The sequence below is a fragment of the Sinocyclocheilus rhinocerous genome, unplaced genomic scaffold (genome assembly GCF_001515625.1).
Source record: "Sinocyclocheilus rhinocerous isolate Xijiao unplaced genomic scaffold, SAMN03320098_v1.1 scaffold892, whole genome shotgun sequence".
Classification (NCBI taxonomy): domain Eukaryota; kingdom Metazoa; phylum Chordata; class Actinopteri; order Cypriniformes; family Cyprinidae; genus Sinocyclocheilus; species Sinocyclocheilus rhinocerous.
The window spans coordinates 232243-246283 of NW_015642825.1; the positions used below are offsets into that span (position 1 = coordinate 232243).

Here is a 14041-nt window from a genome sequence, read left to right on the forward strand (position 1 = left end):
ATGTTTTTACACACAAATTGTGTTGCTCCATCAGTATTCACTAAAAATAAATATTTTTAATGAAAGCCCTTGTGAAATAGAAGAATGCTTAATTGTTTAAATGTGCACTTGTAGTGTACTTAAAATCTTAAAAGTATATTTTAAAAAAAATGTACTTAAAGATAATATAATGTTAAAAGTCACTTAAGAGCCCTTAAAGAGAGGACACTTTCATGAAGATGTTTCTTAACACACTTTGCACACTTAAGTATAATTAACACACACACACAAGTGCACTTTGTAATAATGTTAAATGAAAAGTTTTACTTTAAAGTACATTTTAAATCATTGTTTTAATAATCTTTTGTTTTCCTTTAAAGAAGTACAGTTGTTGTAGAACACACTAAACACATGTAAAATACTTTAATTTTATTATTATTATTATGATTGTGTAATTGCAAATATATGTAAAAACATGAGTTTCAATAGAAATTAAAGTGTATTTTAGCTTATAAGATTTAAGTACATTTGGCAGTACACTTTAACCATATTTCAAAGACAATGGAAGTAAATATGCTATTATATATAAAGATGTAGTGGGTCAAAAAAGCACTCCCAACTAGAATTCATTTAATTGTAATTACATTCATTTCATTGTAATTAACATGCATTTAAGTGTCTGAAAACATTCAATTCAGTTTTCCCTGTAGATATATTGTTTTGAAGTATGTTATTTTATTTTGTAAGTATTCTTTTCAAAAGTATGCTAAAGCATACTTCTTTTTCACAAAGGGTTTTTTTTTTTTCAGAAATCTGTCAGGACGGTTAGGATGCCGCCTTAGAAGTCAACTGCCTGCTGTATGTAGGCCGTAGGCAGCAAGGCAGCTCACTAGGTTTGAGAACAGATCTTGCATCTCACTCCATTTAACATGCATGCAATGATAAGCAGTATTTGTAATCCTCGTGCATTTTAAATGACATTATTGACTTGAGCGATATGATCTGAAATGCTGACCTGAAGAAAAGTCTGATATAGCCATGAGCTACTATGCAACCCGTATATTATTTAATATTATAATTCTATAAATATTTCGATCTCCACAGTCTAGCAGCGCATGTCACCTTGATGAGATGCAGATACGATTTTAAAAGTCAGCTGCCAATCAAAGCGTCAGACTGACGCTTGATAGAAAGGCTGTGTTTTTATTTGAGAGAGGAGCTGTCATGCGTTCTTTCATATTTACCCTTATATCCCCCCATCCCACCAGCTGAATAAGCTCATCTGAATTCATCTCCTGTCACAGAGAGAGAGGTCAGGCAGAAGAGTGAAACAGGAGGGGGCTGTCCGGGGGGACCGGGCTGAAACTCTGACTGTAATTGGACAGTTGACCTCTAAGGAGACTGAGGTATTCTGGCATGTAAAATATGCCACACAGCAAGAGGAGGGTCAGAGGAGACCATGAGTACCTGAGAGAGTCAGTGTCCTTCAAACAGCTGAGCTCTCTGGCTGCAGATCACGCACCGCATGCACATCTGTAATCACAGGCTAGGCGCTCCCATAATGCTACGGTCAGCCTCAACCGCAAAGTGTCCTAACCCTCCTCCCTAAAAGAGAGTGACGGACTGACACGCCTGCTCCGCACGCTGTAATATGCAAACAAATGATGTGAGACATTTATTGATGCCAAAGCGGGAAGAACGAGAGGAGAATTCAAAGGCCAACAAAACAATCCTCACCTGGCCTCAAGTGAAACAACAATTACCAATGAAAGCAACTTTAAGAAAGTTTGCAAAAGAACAAAGACTGAACAACAAATAGAGCCTCTGTTATTAAAACAAGGAAACTGCCTAGGGAGGCAGCGTTTTAAGATATGTGCTGTCTCTAAATTTAAAGGTCCCATATTGTACACCTTTCTGGAGTTTTATTTTAGGTTTTGATGTCCTTAAGAATATATATTTGCGGTATAAGTACCAAAAACCATCTCGATGAGCATCACATGTTTCCTTTGTGGTCGGGGTAAGGGAAACCCTAGATAATATTTAGATATTATTTGGCCTAATGTGCTGTGGTTTTCATGCTTAATATAATATTGTGCTGTTGGCAACATGCTAATGCCAGAATCAAGTCGAGTTTTTCATGTGGAGTAATAATTGGGTGCTTATGACAGGGGTCTTCAAACCATTTTTTGGACCCAAAAATATGATTCCCTTGCAGAATATACTTAAAATATACAGTATGAGCATAAATTCATTTATTTATTTATTTTTTGTATAAAGATCCATTTGCAATGTGAAAAAGAAAAATATTATGTGTAACATAGTATGTGTAAAATATTTACTTTCTATCAAGTTTCTATTTTTTTTCCTCTATATACTCAAACATTCAAATATATATATATATATATATATATATATTGAATTAAAAATACAGTAAAAACAGTAAAATTTGGAAAAAGTATTACTGTTCAAAATAATCTGACTATGTTTAAAACATATTATTTATTCCTGTGATGCAAAGCTGAATTTTCAGCGTCATTACTCCAGTCTTCAGCGTCACATGATGCTTTAGGAATCACTGCTGGGTTTCAACTGAGTAGTGATAGAATGTACCAAAACAGAATAGCATTACAGAGAAAACAGAATAAAATACTAAAATAATGACAAAACTACTCAAAGTTATATTAACCCATTACCTCGTGATGTTTATGCAGATTGGAACTAGTTTGAGTTAGTTGTGGTGTTTGTTGTTTCTACTAATTCAGCTAAACTGGACAGAACTGTGGCTAAGTTTCAAGAGCAGTCTTTTGTGTGTGTAATGTTGTGAAGCCTCAGTTCGGTTTTCACTTTTAAGGTTTCTCTCTAGCTGGAAAAATGTTTAGAAAGAATGTTTGATCGTCTGTAAAGGAATCTGATTTTCTTTAGCAATGTGGCCTTGTCATCATTCACCAGGATCGATTCTTCAATTGACAACAGAAGCAGCTTGCTGTATATTGATCCTAGAATCGCAGCACAACAACATGAAAAGCCAGGCTCATATTCCCTCTGCGGATTAGAAATGAATGAAACCTGGTCACTCCTGCCTTCCCTTCTGGACTGATCAAGCAGCACACGGGTAGTGATGGCAAGATCGTACAGGAGAAAGACAGGAAGGGAGACGCAGAACAAAGGCTCACGTGATTCTGGGATTGTAGTTTTTAATAATGATGAGAAACTTGAAAGAGATGGCCACCGCGATGAACGCAGTGAACACTGTCTGATGAGATTTGGGCATATCCATAAACACGAGCATCTCCTCTCATCTCGTTCAGACAGAACAGGCTATCATGCACATATCTCGCATTGTAACGAGTCTCCTTTTTTCCACACCAGTCCGTGCAGAAGTGGATTTAATAGCTGGTGACAGCTGTGCTCTCCTGACTACGCCATACAGTAATGCGGAGCAATCATTCATGGTTATTCTCACCTCAGATGGCAGAAAAAATTACACACGTCCTTTTCCCAAGGGCCCGCGATGGCTCATGCCATTTAACATGAAATTTTACAAACTCGAGCCTCTCTACATCAGCACCCGTTCTCTTATTTGTTGCAGGAATCTCTTTTCCTGGTTAGCCCATTTTCATTGCTTGTACGCCCTTCCTTCACTATCTTTGTCAAAGTCATCCACTCTTTTCTCTCTGTCTGCTCTCATGCCCTTCAAGGCACAGTATGATGGGAGATATCAGCATTTATACCATATGTCATTTATCAGTGCTTTTTAAAGGGCAGCTGGGTTGGCTTTGATTGGAGCTGTATTAAACACACACAGCTTCACCCCTTGTTATTTATTAGACCTGACCGATGGGGATATTTGAAACCTCCGTGTTTTCTTCAACTCGTGGGTTCTCGGTGGATCAGCGCAGAGCTAAGCTTAAATCTTTCCTCGCCTGACGTTCTAATAAGGAGGCAGACTGCTCCTCTTGCAATTATGCTGATTTCTGCTTTGTGTTTCTGTCACGGTCACATATTGTGCTGTAATATTCAGTGGCCCTAAAAATGTGTTTGGTAATTGAGTCACACTTAAGAAAATGTGAATGCCATTGCATTAGATAGAGAGAAAAAAAATCAAACACATGATGTTGAAGCCTTTTTAACTTTTCCTTTAAATAACTGTTTTTGGTGATTTTTAGTGGATGTATGAAGTCAGTTTTTTTTTTTAAAGAAATTAATACTTTCATTCAGCAAGGACATAAACATTTATAATGATACAGAATATTTTTATTTCATGTTAATGTCATTCTTTTGAACGTTCTATTCATCAAAGAATCCTGGAAAAATGTTTCACAGTTTCCACAAAAATATTAAGCAACTGCTTTCGACATTGATAATAAAAATAAATGTTTCTTGAGCAGCAAATCAGCATATTAGAATGATTTCTGAAGGATCATGTGACACTGAAGACTGGAGTAATGATGCTGAAAATAAAAACATTTTTAAAAAATCCTATCCTACAGTTAAAATAAACCTATTGTTGTTGTTGTTAAAATTAATTGACACAAGGATTGATATTTTGTTGCAATGACTTTCAGACATTTTTATGACTGGCATGTGACCTTTGCCACTGTTGTTTTTAGTAGCTGACTGATATGAGCCTTTCGGCCGGTGCTGATATCTAGAGTGCAGGGTGCTGAATGGCTAAATATTAGCCTATCTAATGAATCTGTCTGAATGATATATCTATCACTAGTTATTTTGGACCAAACCTCCATAGTTACAATAAACAGATGCATTATATTTGTATTATTATTTAAGCAGGTTAACAAACTAAATGTGTCTGTTATTGATGATGGATCTGCTCCACAGTCTAACTCTAGACTTCACACCTTCCCGACCCATCAGTCTTATTCTGCAGCTCTGCACAGCCCCAGCTTGACATAACTCCATCTCTGCATCGCCACCACCACCTCATTCTAGTCTACTGTGCTTAATAAATGGCCATCGACCGCCTTTCACTCACTGTCGTTTGAAAGGCCTGGCTCTCTGAAGGACACTGAGTTCTTAGAGAGAGCGCGAGACCAAGCATGGCAAATATCATCCGTTTTTTCTGCAGAGCCTGGAAACCCACAGACCGCATGAAAGGATAGCAGTGATTCAGTGTCCAGTTGTGCATGCACCTGCACCGTCAGGTCAGCCTGCATATGCTGCCTTTCACTGGCTTCTAAACCTTCAGTCTGCCCTGGCTCTGTGCCTGAGACTGACCTTTATATCAGGCAGAGCTCTCTTCTTCCAGCAGCCGCGAGGGCCGTGTCACTATTTCTGCTTCTGGAAGACTCAGTTTGCCGAGGGCACTGCCAGTTTGGCCTGTTTCCTCACTTCAGCCCACTCACAACACATATCACCCACACCTCGCTCCACTACACCCGCCTGTGCATGCAGAGGCCTTTATACACACGGCTGCCTAAAATAACTACTGGCTATGACTGAGATAGTCGCTTTTGTTCCTTAGAATCAGTCTTAGGTATTATTTACTTAAATAGGATTGAATTTTAAATTTGCTTTTATTTTTAGATTTTCAGTTTTCATTTTAGTAATTATGTTATGTGCTTTTGTCTTTTTTTATTACTTTCTTTTAAAAAAAAATTTCATTCTTTTCAGTTTTCAATGTAACACTTTCATTATTCATAAATAGATAGATAGATATCGATATATTAAGATTTTTTTCTTTTAAATTAGCATTTTTAGAAGGCTCCTATGTTTAGGTTCAGTCATTTTCCTTTAATGGCAATGAAAAGGTTATTATTCAGTTATTAAAATGCCTCTTTTTTTTTTTAAATGTCTAATGTTATTTTCATAGGATCCTGATAAAATGCTCATTTAAAAGAAAAATATCAGACAGACTCTCAGAGGTTTTTGCATATTTATCTGAAGTCTATATATATATTGATTACAACATTGATTACAAAATATATGTATGTGTATGTATATACAGTATATGTGGAGTGAGAGAGCATTTTTGAGCATAACATTGAATGGCATTGATGGCATTCAACTCTGATGGCATTTTGTGAGGTTGGCACGTTCAAATCTATACTCAATTCTGGGCATTTTAGGTATTTAAGTTGTTTAGTGTTTACTTCATAATTAGAATTTATAGGCAGAATAGGTGTGTTCAAATCAAACATAGACACAATTGTTGAGAATCATAAACATGTTTAAATGTTTCGCTCCAATCTAGACAACATAATTGGACATCAAAGACACTTTCAAGTCAATCTCAACAGTATTTCTGGGTTTCACGGGCATGTGTGAATGCTTGAATCAAACCTAGACTTCATATTTGGGCATTGTGGACTTGTTCAAATGTTCAAACTAGGGATGCACCGATGTGGAAATTTTGGCCGATACCGATAACTGATAACTCTTTATATTTGGAGGCCGATAGCCGATATATAGGCCGATAAATATACATATTAATTTTTCTGATGCATCCCTAGTTCAAACCAAACATCTTTAAACATTTTTGGGCATCATAGATGTTTATAAATCAATCTAAAAAGTATTTTAAATCATCAGACTTGTTTGAATCAAAACTAAACAAAAAGATGATGTGATTGAATGTTGTAATCAAACCTCACTGGCTTTCACTGGCTGTTCAACCTGACCCTCAACAGCATTTCTAGATTTCAGAACGTGTGAATGCTTGAATCAACCCTAGACACTTTTATGCATCACAGATTATACAAACCAAACATCTTTGGACATCATAGGTATATTAGTTTCAAACTTAGTATTTTGGGACAACCTAGACAAGAAAACAAAAACAAGCATTATTACACTTTCCAACATTTCATCGCAGTGTGTGGAAATGCAAATACTTATGATGCTGGAAAAAAGTATGCAGCTTACTCTGTTTAGACATTCTGTGATGTTCAAAAATTATATCATTGTGATTATTAAAATGTGCCTTTAAATTCTAAAAAATCTATTTAGGTTCAGTATGCTTGTTTGAACCTTCCTGTGAAACCCAGAAATGCTGGAACGTGGCTCAGCAGGTGTTCAGACACAGCAATTATGTAGACGAGATCCACAATACCACCACTGCAGATTTAGATTGCTAAGCGTTATAATGAATAAAAGTAAATAAAAATTAAATGTAAAGAAGTGGGGAAAAACATAGTGAGCATATATAGCTCTCCTGTGGAGAAAAGCCTGTGTAAGGTGCTTGTGATCGCCACAGGCTTCCTACAGAGACACTGTACTGCTCTCCTCTTTCAAGAGGAACAATACGCAGCAGGTAGACGGCTGTCAAGCTGAGTGAAGACTGGCTTTTGAGAAGTCAGTTCATCTTATCTGGAGTCTCACTCTCCACACCCCACTCGAGCAAACAAAAGACCCAGGACGACTTATTTTACCATCTCACGAACACGGATCCAAGTCAGGCTTCCTGTGCAGTTCTGGAGGTCTGTGACTAAAACACATCTGGGGTTTCACAGGGCAACATGCTTGTTAAGATCAACGCTATATATATATATATATATATATATATATGCACTGTGTGGTGCATCCTGGTGTGACTGAGGTGTTCAGTGAGGGTGGCAGAACTGGGCATTTTCATCAGTTCTCGTTCCATATACATGCCTACATCCCACGTTCCTATCAACTTCTGTCTGCGGTACGGTTGTCATCTCCATCATCTATGTGTATTATACCTGCGGCTGTCTTCATTTGAGCTGATTAGCGTTAAGCTTGTTGACGACTGTCTCTCGGTCGAGCGCTCGCAGTGCTGGAGGTGCACAGTGCCCTCCTGAATTTATGTCCCAGACCCTCCTGTGTCATCTTAACTCGCTCTTCAAAGAAGCACCTTTGACGGCACGGGATATTTAGCCATGGAGCCGTGGGAAGAGCATTGGTTTGTGAAATAATAGGCTTTGATTTCATCGCTGTGCAGTTTCCACTTTGAGACGTTGTCGTTACTGGAGAAACTCTGCAAAGCTATCTCAGACGTCTCAGATTTGATGCAGCGTTGTGTGTAATTTCATATCGCCGTCTTGGGTGACAATGGAAACAAATCAGCCACCGGCTGCATGGTGAAACTCATTAAAGTATATACTTTGCTTTGCTTTCTCCCCACAGTGTGAATATGAAAACAAAAAGTGGGTGTATTTGATTTAGAAAAGTTCAGACGTAGCCAATTCGTTCTTGTGTACCTCTGTTCCTACTAAAGCAAATATCTACTCTATGTTTTTATTGCTTGCTCAAAGTTTCAACTTTCAAGAGACTGCTAATGTCAAACTAAAATGTTTCATGTGCATTTGACAAAGTAAACATTTGCTCACCTGGGCCAGCAACCAGTATTTAAAAGAGCTCTGCGTGAGAAGTGACGGAAGATGAAAACAAAACTACTTGCCCCTTTGAGATCCTCAGTGATTGTTCTTAAACTAGCAGCCTCAAGTCTCTCGTTCTGTAGTCAAAATGAGAAAAAAATAACTTATTTTGTGTTAGTATTCAACTTTTACATTAGTTTGCTATACATTATGGGCATTTTGGGTTTTGAATGTTTGCTCTATTAGTGCATGCATTTGAAGTTTTCTTAAATAGGCCTGTGTGTTAAACTACTGGTGATGGTGGGATTTTCAAAGTTCTTGCTCCATAATAGCACACAAATATATACATAAGAAAGTAGACATAATAACCCTGTTCTTTTCAAACAATGAGAGGTGAACCACTGCAGCATGAGGTATTTCAGCAGTTTTGCCAAGTCCACTGTTATCCTGCAGAATTGGGCTACTTTTATACTTTTGCCGCATGTTGTTCTTTTAGTTTTTTTAGAATTTCGACCGAGGCGGAACCCACTGGAAGGAGGTTTTGACCCCCCCCACCAGAAACCGAATGGGCTAGTTTTAGTTGTGATTGGGCTAGTTTTGAGTACCAATTGGGGTGGTTTTGTTACATAGACCTGGCAACCCTGTATTTCAGCATAAAACCATACATGCATCTTAGAGTGTGGTCACATTTGTGACCCTGGACCACAAAACCAGTCATAAGGGTCAATTTTTTTAAATCGACCATCTCAAAGCTGAATAAATAAGCTTTCCATTGATGTATGTGGTTTGTTAGGATAGGACGATATTTGGCCGAGATACAACTATTTGAAAATCTGGAATCTGAGGGTGCAAAAAAATCAAAATATTAAGAAAATCATCTTTAAAGTTGTCCAAATTAAGTTCTTAGCAATGCATATTACTAATCAAAAATTAAGTCTTGATATATTCAAAGTAGGAAATTTACTAAATATCTTTATGGAACATGATCTTTACTTAATGTCCTAATGATTTTTGGCATAAAAGAAAAATAAATCATTTTGACCCATACAATGTATTTTTGGCTATTGCTACAAATATACCCCAGCAACTTAAGACTGGTTTTGTGGTCCAGGGTCACATATATTTAGAGGCCCGTAGCATTGTACTACTCTGGTACTGGATTTTGCTAAGCACCACAATTTAAATGAATTGTTCTTTTTTAATAATTCTCATTTGTAAACAGCTTTGGATAAAGTGTCTGCTCAATGAATAAATGTAAATGCAGCGTGTTGAGAGGACTGAGAATTGCAGAGCTGAATCCCTGAAGCAATAAATGTGTGATTGCATGAGGTCATTAGAAAGAGAGAGCAAGAGAAAGAGAAAAAACAGTCATAATTCCATATATCCATCATATAAAATGGACATTCCCTAAAATAATATACCTAGCCTCACAGAGGGTTATTTTCAGTATGTTCTTGGTGGCTAACACCCTAGACAAGCCTAACTGAAGCAGACCACCATCAGAGCACTGTTGCATTCTGTTTTCCCAAAACATTCCAAGCATTGAAAAAGAAAAGAGAAGAGGAAAGAAAAGAAAAGAAAAGAAAAGAATAATCAGAAGTACTGTGGTTTGTGTCAGCAAGGATGCTAAAACATCTTGTAAGAATAATAATCGTAAAACTAAAAAAAGGGAATGAAAAAGTGTTGGAATGGTTTTTGTTAGAACTGTAAATTCCATACCCAGTTCTGAGCCACGGTGGTGAGAGAGCAGAGATGCTATTCCCCTCTCTGTCGTCCTGGGGGTCTGACACGCACTTACACATACGCGAAACTGCAGGGAAAAGCAAATCCAGAATGTATATGGCTGTGTGGTTGTGGTCAGTATATGCTTGGGCAGGATAATTCATAATTCCTTCACCTCTCTTTCTCCTTCTATCTTTATCTGTTTCTTGCTTTCACACACACTCACAAAACACACTGGCACGCTTCAGAGAACATACACACACCAGCCTCATGCCAAAGGCAAACTGTGAAACACCAGCACCCACAAAAACTCTCAGAGCGGGACAAATCCACATACCAGATTTCAACAGCTTTAACACTGAGTGAATAAACAAGAAGAATGCTACATTTTGTCTTTTTTAATTCCTCTCTTACACCCCCTTCCCCCATCCGTAATATTCCCTCTCGCTCTTTCCTTTAGAGACAGAGAGGGGGGAAAAAAGAGCTGAAACAATGGTGGAGCAGTCCAAAACCTTCCTGGCTTAAAACAATACCATCAATCAATGTAAGCAGAGAAAACAAACACACAAATTTATTAAGAGGAGCTCTACGACGCTTGTGTGCTTTAACACTTTACGTTCAGACACACACACAGGAAGTACCTAATTACTTTATCTGCACAGCAGAGGGAGAGAGCAGACACATGACTTTCCACAGCCGAGGAGATTAACATGAAGAACTGTGTTTAGTGTTCACCCAAGGCTCTGTTCATATCAGATCTTAGCCAAGGGCTCGTCTTCATCTCAGCTCAAGGCAATGAGAGTCTCCAGCCTAGAGAAAAGAAAGACTTCATGCATATATTAACCTAAATGGGCCTGCAGTGAGTTTAGTCCCAGGTCGTCTGGCTCTGTGCTCCATGTGGCAATTTCATGTGCATTTAATTTCACAAAATAAGAATAATAATATTATAGGCTACAGTTGTTATCACATGCTCAGATAACATCATATCTTCTAGTCTTTTATTGACATCTATTGCAAATTTCTACCTGCCTACAAACATGCAGCTTTGTTAACTATAAAGCTATCCTGTTGTGACAAAACCTATAAAATTGGGGGCATTTGAAAGAAAAAACTGACAGTTATTTAGAAGTAATTGTTGTTGTTTTGGTCATTAAAATTTGGTCAAGTCGACCGTTGTAAGTTTTGTAAACATCTGTTCCAGTGTGGTTTCCAGAAACACTATAAACTGGACAGGAACCCAACAACAACCAATAAACCAGTAAGAGAAATCCTCAGATCCTTTGTCTGTTGTTGGCAGTTTACCATGGTGCATACTGATAACAAGGACAAAGCAAGGGCCAGAATCAACTTTAGTCAACAGTTCATCACCTTTACAATCAAGTAACTATCAGTTTTGCCAGAGTCATTTTAAATAAAGAAAAGAATAGAGATGTAAAAATATATTTATATATGATGATATTGATAATAATATTAATTGACATTAATGATCATTTAGGTAACACTTTATTTTAAGGTGTCCTTGTTACATGTACTTGCTATTATAATAACAATAAATTATGAATAATTACATGCAAGTAACCCTAATACTAACCCTAACCATATAGTAAGTACACGTTGTTAATTAATATTACTCAGTAATTATATAATTACACTGTAACAAAATAAAGTAAAATAATGTAATAGTGTAAATCATAATTTATACAACAAATAAAATAATTTATTTATAAATCAAATATTAAATTGATATTAATTAAATGTATTATCATAATAATACATGTATTAATATTGACAAAATTATTATTAATTTAATTTAATAAATAGTAATAAAATAATTTATTACTATTATTTAAACAATATTTATTATTATTATGATTATTATATTAATCATTTTAAATAATGCTTGTTATTAATAATAATGATCATCATTTAAAATTATATATATATATATTTTAAGATCATATTCAATATCTAAATTTATTTATGTATTTATTAAACATTGATATATTTATTTATCGTTCTTTTTTCATTCAATTTTAATTGGTCTTTCAATAGCAACCCACCCTGCTAGGTAAATGCTCAACAAGACTGCATACTCAAGGTATTAATCATACAGCCCATCTGGGTAGTTCTAGAAATTTGATTGTATCAAAAAGCTAAAGTATTTTAACATCTGGTATGTTCTACTCACATTCATTTACAGTCTTTTCGAAGCAAAACTGCTGAAGTGATTTATCTTGACGATCTCTTCTTGTTAGTCCTTTATTTTTTATGCCAAACAACTGTGTGTGTGTGTGTGTGTGTGGGTGCTGGTGTGTGTGTGTGTGTGTTTTCAATTAACAAAAAAAAAAAGAAAACATTAAACACAGTACTGCCACTGTGAAGACCCAGAGGTTACAAAGGTGAACTGGAAACCTCCATGGTTACGTATTATAAAGTGCCCACGACTCCAAACTCCAGATATCAGAGCAAGAGCAGAAAATCCCTGACCACCTCGCTCTGCCTTTCCTCATAAATGAGAGTGAACCATGTAAGAGCTCTGGGATGCAGTCCTTAACAGAATTCAGCATTCCCCAGTTCAAATTGAGCATGGCTGTGCCTCGTTCACTCTCTCTCCCCCTCTCCTCTCCATCCATGCTGAGCGAAGCATGAGCAGGCATCCCGCTGCCCCCCTGCTGTGTACAGAGCACAGGGAGCGGAGTACTCTAAACATCCACAACCCACGTGCTTCAGTCAGGATCCTGCTCAGATTATTAGTCCATAATCCAAAACCCCTGAAATCCCAGGGGCTAAGTGCACAAAGCTACGTGCAACCAGGGGCAGAATGTGGTCAGAAGCGGGGCTGGCAGGTTCGTTAAAAACGGTTATGTGTGAGGGGGCTCTGACACCTCGGCGTGCTGAAGAGGGGGACCCTCTGGATGTATGGGACGGCTGGTGGGTTACGGTACAGTTTGATTTCTGAAAGTGAGGAGGCTTACCCACAGAGAAAGAAATGCTCTGTGCCTGCCAGGCACAAAAAAGCTGAGGCTTAAAGAGCTACATGGCTTTGAAATATTCACTTGAAACAAGTCTCAAAACTCACACACGCGAAATCCGAGCTCTCCCGACATAGCTTCTTGATCTGAAGGCAACAGTTGGAAACGGCTACGTTGGCGCCATATGTGGAACTGCGTTGTGACCCTGGACCACAAAACCAGTCATAAGGGTCAATTTTTCGAAATTGAGATTTATACATCATCTGAAAGCTGAATAAATAAGCTTTCCATTGATGTATGTGGTTTGTTAGGATAGGACGATATTTGGCCGAGATACAACTATTTGAAAATCTGGAATCTGAGGGTGCAAAAAAATCAAAATATTAAGAAAATCATCTTTAAAGTTGTCCAAATTAAGTTCTTAGCAATGCATATTACTAATCAAAAATTAAGTCTTGATATATTCAAAGTAGGAAATTTACTAAATATCTTTATGGAACATGATCTTTACTTAATGTCCTAATGATTTTTGGCATAAAAGAAAAATCTATAATTTTGACCCATACAATGTATTTTTGTCTATTGCTACAAATATACCCCAGCGACTTAAGACTGATTTTGTGGTACAGGGTCACATTTGCGAAACTTCACAGGTGTAATTTTGCAGGCAAAGTAGCGCCATTGTCCATAGTCAGTGATGTAGCGATTCATGAAGCACAGCTTACTCAAGGCCAATTCCAGACTAAGCAGCTTTATATCAGGAAATGCAGTGAAAAGTTGAAGAAACTTGAATTCAATCTGAAATTTTTTATCTCACGTGTCCCTCATTTAAAATACCACATTGTGTGGATTCCTATTGAAACAATTGCATTTTGCCTGCAGAATTTCGCTGTAGAAAGGTAAATGTGACTGCACCTTTATTAACATAAAACTCACAGCCTAACGTAAGCAGATGCTATATGTCATACAGAGCTGTTCCATGCATATTCCAATTCATTGTCGTTGTTTTCTGGGCAAATCCTTTCGATGCAAATGAGGCTCTTTATAGAATGAATCAGACTCACAAAC

At 37.2% G+C, this 14041-nt stretch overlaps 1 protein-coding gene across 1 annotated transcript in view; it reads left to right on the plus strand.

The window, feature by feature from the left end:
- The window catches only part of enox2 (ecto-NOX disulfide-thiol exchanger 2), a 203121-nt gene that overhangs the window by 130038 nt on the left and 59042 nt on the right, over positions 1 to 14041 (plus strand). The window lies entirely within an intron of this gene.